General features: G+C 46.5%; 1 pseudogene; it reads right to left on the reverse strand.

Moving 5' to 3' along the window:
* Positions 1-105: 105 nt before the first annotated feature.
* LOC113881305 lies at positions 106-515 on the reverse strand (annotated as a pseudogene).
* Between the last annotated feature and the right edge of the window lie 5,485 nt (positions 516-6,000).

The raw sequence follows: 6,000 nt of genomic DNA on the forward strand, positions 1-6,000 counted from the left end.
ATTAATTTTTTTTTTTTTTATGGGAGGAGAAGCCAATGTATTATGGCTAGTCTTTACTGGAAAGAAGGAATTCCACATCATATTCTGAGTGCATTAGTGTAATGCTCAGTGGGCCAACTGGTGTGGCACCAGCTTGTAATGGGTTCCACAGCTGGGGCATTGCTGGGCCTCGCCTTTGTGCAGCCAGAACCAGATGACAGTACTGTTGTCTTCTTCACAGATGCAGCCCACTGTCCGCTTGTTGGTGATGGAGGGGACTAAATTAGGATCTTCCTTGGTACATTAGGGTCTTCCTTGGTACCTGAGGTTGCCTTTGGGGCAAGTATATTGTATGGGTCCTGTCCCTTGCGAGCAGCCAGCATGACCTCCCTCTCTAGCCCAGTCGCCTGCTCTTCATCAGTAGGAACACCACCTCCAGACGCCATAGAGCGCACCACGGAGACTCCATTTGGACCCCGGGCTCTCAGGGCCTGGGAGGCCAAAACTTCAGCTCCACGGAGTAACCTTGACACCATCACGCCCACTACAAACACCAGCACTTCCAGCTTTAAATTAATTTTTATTGGAGTATAGTTGCTTTACAATAGTCATATTAGTTTCCATTGTACAGCAAAGTAAATCAGCTGTATGTATACATATAACCATTTTTTTTCAGATTTCCTTCCCATTTAGGTCACCACAGAGCACTGAGTCCCCTGTGCTCTACAGTAGGTTCTCATTAGTTATTTTATATGCAGTATCAGTGGTATATATACCTCAATCCCAATCTCCCAACTCATCCAAGCCTCTCCCTTTCCTCCCTCAGTGTCCAGACACTTATTCTCTGTGTCTGTGTCTCTGTTTCTGTCTTGCAAATAAGATCATCTGTCATCTACCATTTTCCAACAGCATTTGCTCACTTCATATCTCTGTTATATTTTGTTAATTCTTACAATATTTCAGACTTTTTCATTATTATTTGTTATGCTGATCTGTGGTCTTTGATGTTACTACTGTGATTCACTGAAGGCTCAGATGGTAGTTAGCATTTCTCAGCAATAAAGCATTTTTAAATTAAGATATATATATTGTTTTTAGACATAATGCTGTTACACACAACAGTGCATCATAACTTATACGCACTGGGAAATAAAAAAATTTGTGTGACTCATTTTACTGTGCAGAGGTCTGAAACTAAACCAGCCATATCTCCAAGGTCTGCCTGTATATGTACTTTATGTCAATTATACCTCAATAAAGCTGAAAAAAAAAAAGAATAAAAATAGGGACTTTCCCGGCAGTCCAATGATTAACACTTCACCCTCCAATGCAGGGGGCGCAGGTTTCCATCCCTGGTTGGTAAACTAAGACTCCACATGCCACTCAGTGTAACCAAAAATAAGAAGAAAAAGGAATAAAAGGAATACAAACTCCTAGACTTGGGGAAGGGAGCCCCAGGCTGCTTCTCCGGTTACTCTGTTGATCCGTGCCTAGGCCAGTCTCATGCTACTTTAAACTGTTCGACTGAGCTCCAAGGGTCACAGTGGCCCGCCGTGGGAGGCCTTCCTCTTGATAATGTTTGCTCCCCTCATCGCCAGAAGCCACCAGTTCAATTCCAGCCCCAGCCACGGGCCACTTAGTGTGTATTTCTAGGCCTGCCTCCCCAGCGCTGGCAGTCCCTCCGCGGTCAGGATGTATCAGTGTCACAGTCGCTTCTGCATTCCCAATCTAGGCTCCTGCAGAGACTTTTTTTTTTTTTTGGCTGCACCACACAGCAGGATTAGGAAATGGCAACCCACTCCAGTATTCTTGCCTGGAGGATTCCATGGACAGAGGAGCCTGGCAGGCTACAGTGCATGGAATCACAGAGTCGGACATGACTGAGTAACACACACGCGCGCACACACACACACACACACACACACACAGACAGCAGGAATGTAGGGTCTTAGTTCCCCAATCAGGGACTGAACCCAAGCCCCCTGTATTTGAAGCATGGAGCCTTAACTACTGGACAGCCAGGAAGTCCCTTCTGCAGAGATAGTTTTTCTTCACCAGTGTCCTTTCTACAGAAGGGAATAGCTCTTCGGAGACCACTCCTGCCAGGACATCATTCATGCAGCAAACAATTGTAAAGTAGCTACTACTCGGTATGAGACCCTGGGCTACGACCCTGGACAAGGTTGTGTCACAGAGAAAATGGTCTAGCACCTGAGCAGCTTCCACACAGCCTGGAGAACTTCGGCGCCCAGGGCATACCAGGAGAAACCTCTAATTGGACTTTGCAGTAGGGTGGGTTCTACCAGGAAAGGCTTCTCAGAGGATATAATTTAATCTGAAGAATGAACAAGACCCCTGAGTGGACGGGGGTGGGAGAATTTCCCCCCACATGGAATACCACAAGCAAAAAAGCCTGAAGTTGAGAAAGGGCGTCAGTGTAGATGGATTCTGGAATTTGGAGCTTTGTTTTGGTCGACAGATGAACCTGTTAGGCCATGCACGGAGCCTGCCATTGCCTAGATTCTAGAAGGCTCTGGAAGGCAACATGGAACTTTGGAAGGATTTTAAGATGAAAGCGTCACTATGAACAAAGCTAGTGGAAATCATGGAATTCCAGTTGAGCTATTCCAAATCCTAAAAGATGATGCTGTGAAAGTGCTCCACTCAATATGCCAGCAAATTTGGAACACTCAGCAGTAGCCACAGGACTGGAAAAGGTCAGTTTTCATTCCAATCCCAAAGAAAGGCAATGCCAAAGAATGCTCAAACTACCGCACAATTGCACTCATCTCACACGCTAGTAAAGTAATGCTCAAAATTCTCCAAGCCAGGCTTCAGCAATATGTGAACCGTGAACTTCCAGATGTTCAAGCTGGTTTTAGAAAACGCAGAGGAACCAGAGATCAAATTGCCAACATCCGCTGGATCATGGAAAAAGCAAGAGAGTTCCAGAAAAACATCTATTTCTGCTTTATTGACTATGCCAAAGCCTTTGACTGTGTGGATCACAATCAAATGTGGAAAACTCTGAAAGAGATGGGAATACCAGACCACCTGACCTGCCTCTTGAGAAATCTGTATGCAGGTCAGGAAGCAACAGTTAGAACTGGACATGGAACAACAGACTGGTTCCAAATAGGAAAAGGAGTACGTCAAGGCTGTATATTGTCACCCTGCTTATTTAACTTATATGCAGAGTACATCATGAGAAACGCTGGACTGGAAGAAACACAAACTGGAATCAAGATTGCCGGGAGAAATCTCAATAACCTCAGATATGCAGATGACACCACCCTTATGGCAGAAAGTGAAGAGGAACTCAAAGCCTCTTGATTAAAGTGAAAGTGGAGAGTGAAAAAGTTGGCTTAAAGCTCAACATTCAGAAAATGAAGATCATGGCATCTGGTCCCATCACTTCTTGGGAAATAGAGGGGGAAACAGTGGAAACAGTGGCAGACTTTATTTTTCTGGGCTCCAAAATCACTGCAGATGGTGACTGCAGCCATGAAATTAAAAGACGCTTACTCCTTGGAAGGAAAGTTATGACCAACCTAGATAGCATATTCAAAAGCAGAGACATTACTTTGCCAACAAAGGTTCGTCTAGTCAAGGCTATGATTTTTCCTGTGGTCATGTATGGATGTGAGAGTTGGACTGTGAAGAAGGCTGAGTGCCAAAGAATTGATGCTTTTGAACTGTGGTGTTGGAGAAGACTCTTGAGAGTCCCTTGGACTGCAAGGAGATTCAACCAGTCCATTCTGAAGGAGATCAGCCCTGGGATTTCTTTGGGAGGAATGATGCTAAAGCTGAAACTCCAGTACTTTGGCCACCTCATGCGAAGAGCCGACTCATTGGAAAAGACTCTGATGCTGGGAGGGATTGGGGGCAAGAGGAAAAGGGGACGACAGAGGATGAGATGGCTGGATGGCATCACTGACTTGATGGACGTGAGTCTCAGTGAACTCCAGGAGTTGGTGATGGACAGGGAGGCCTGGCGTGTTGCGATTCATGGGGTCGCAAAGAGTCGGACATGACTGAGCGACTGATCTGATCTGATCTGAAGATGAAGAATACCTTTGTTTACATGTGTCTCTCAAAACTGTGACTAGGGTGGGGAAAGTAGTGGAAATCAGAGCAAAGCTGCAGACAAGGGGCCTCTTAGGGCATTGCACTGGTTCTGGGGGAGGTCCACAGTAGCACGAAGCGAGGAGGAGGAGGAAGGACTGGGACTGTGGAGTATCTTGCAGTCCTGCCTCCACACCCAGCCTCATCACCTACGGCCAGTAGACCACAGAATAATCTCCTGAGACTTTGTCCTGAAAGCCCACTCTAAAATAATCACTGATGCATCCTCTGAGAGCCAAGAGTACTTTATGTTCATTGGAAACTTAGGCAGACCAGGTCCCAGGACAGATTAAACCAATTGCTCTAGCAGTGCTCTCAGGGAGATTCCTTTCTCCCAGGTCTTAGAACTGATGAATGCATTCTGAGGCAGACAAGGAGGAGCCTGTAAGCCCACATTGCTATAGGGCTACTCCAGGCTGCATTCCCAAAGCTTGGAGACAGTCTGGGCACAGGTGTCTCTTGTCTCTTAGTCCTCACTTAGCCGGTCTGGCTTCTGGAGACTAGGGCAGAATTGGGGAATTCCTAGGGCCCACACTGCCCTGCTGGAGGCCCAGGCCAGACACTCATGTAGGGAGGGTCCAGGTGGGCCCTCATGTCTTCAGGCCCAGAGGATGTATCCTTCTCAAAAACATTTTCATGTCCCAGCATCTAACATGGGCATGTGGCAGCTGCTTCTTGAAGGTTCATTTATTAATCAAACCAAAGTCTGGACTTTTAGAGAAACACAGACGCTTAAAGCTGTTGTTGGCACTCCCTGGAAGGGGACTGTATTTTTCAAGGAAAGGGGATTTGTGTCCATATAGGGAAGTTTGTATTAGGAAAATGTGCCTTCAGCTGTCAGCTTCAAAAATCCCTTAAAAATCCTCTGGAGCCTGTTTTGGTGGTAGCAGTGGTGGGGATTAGCTGGTGAGCCAAATATGGGGCTGGTGGGCAGGTGCCAGGCTTTCATGGGCCTCAAAACCAACCCTGGAAGAAAGGCTCAGTCTTCTCCAAAGCTTCCACCCAGTGATGGATGTGCCTGGGGGGCCTGCGCCCCTTGTACTCCATCCACCTCAAGTGACCTTCTCAGGCACTTGTAATAGCAAATATTTGTTTTTCCCAAACTTATTTTTTTAAAATCTTAATTATTTAGTTGTGGCATGTGGGATCAAGTCCCCTGACCAGTAATTGAACCTGAGCCCCCTGCATTGGGAGCACTGAGGTTTAACCACTGGACCACCAGGGAAGTCTCCAAAACCTTAAATTTTGACGAGTTTCATAACCTGGCACCACCTTACATCTTTGTTCTCCAGTCCTGATTGGTCTCACCACCAGCCCCCCACCGGACACATGACCTCTGGGTCACTTCAGCCTTCACTCACTCACCACTGCCTTTGTCACTCACCATTTCCTTTGTCTGGACTAACAATTTGCCACCTATACAGTACTTGGTATTATGGTCTCAATGTAGAGCTTTGGTTTTGCTTTCCTAACTGAACAGTGAGGTCCTTAAAGGAAAATTTCAAGCCTTCCGAGAGCATCTATCAGCATCGATCCCCAAGCAGCTTATCAGTGACTATTGATAGGCAGGGGTCACCTATTTCCCAACATAGGGGGAGAGAGGAGGGAGACTGGCAGGCAGCAAGAACACCTCCAACTGTGGATTTTTATCTGTATAACCCTGTAGATGCCTGGGGTTTTCCCAGAGTGCATGGGTGATCTTGGAGAACACATTCTGGAATGAATTTAAATCACGAGGGAAAGGGTTGGCAAAGAGCCCTAGCTGAGAAAGTGACATTTTAGGGCCAGAAAATCACCAAGGCTATAGAGGAAACCCATCTGCTCACTTGCTGGCCTCGGCGGGAAACAGTAAAGCTGAGAGCTAACATTTCACAGCAGAATCCAGGTTAAACAATC

This window comes from Bos indicus x Bos taurus, chromosome 23, assembly GCF_003369695.1.
Source record: "Bos indicus x Bos taurus breed Angus x Brahman F1 hybrid chromosome 23, Bos_hybrid_MaternalHap_v2.0, whole genome shotgun sequence".
Classification (NCBI taxonomy): domain Eukaryota; kingdom Metazoa; phylum Chordata; class Mammalia; order Artiodactyla; family Bovidae; genus Bos; species Bos indicus x Bos taurus.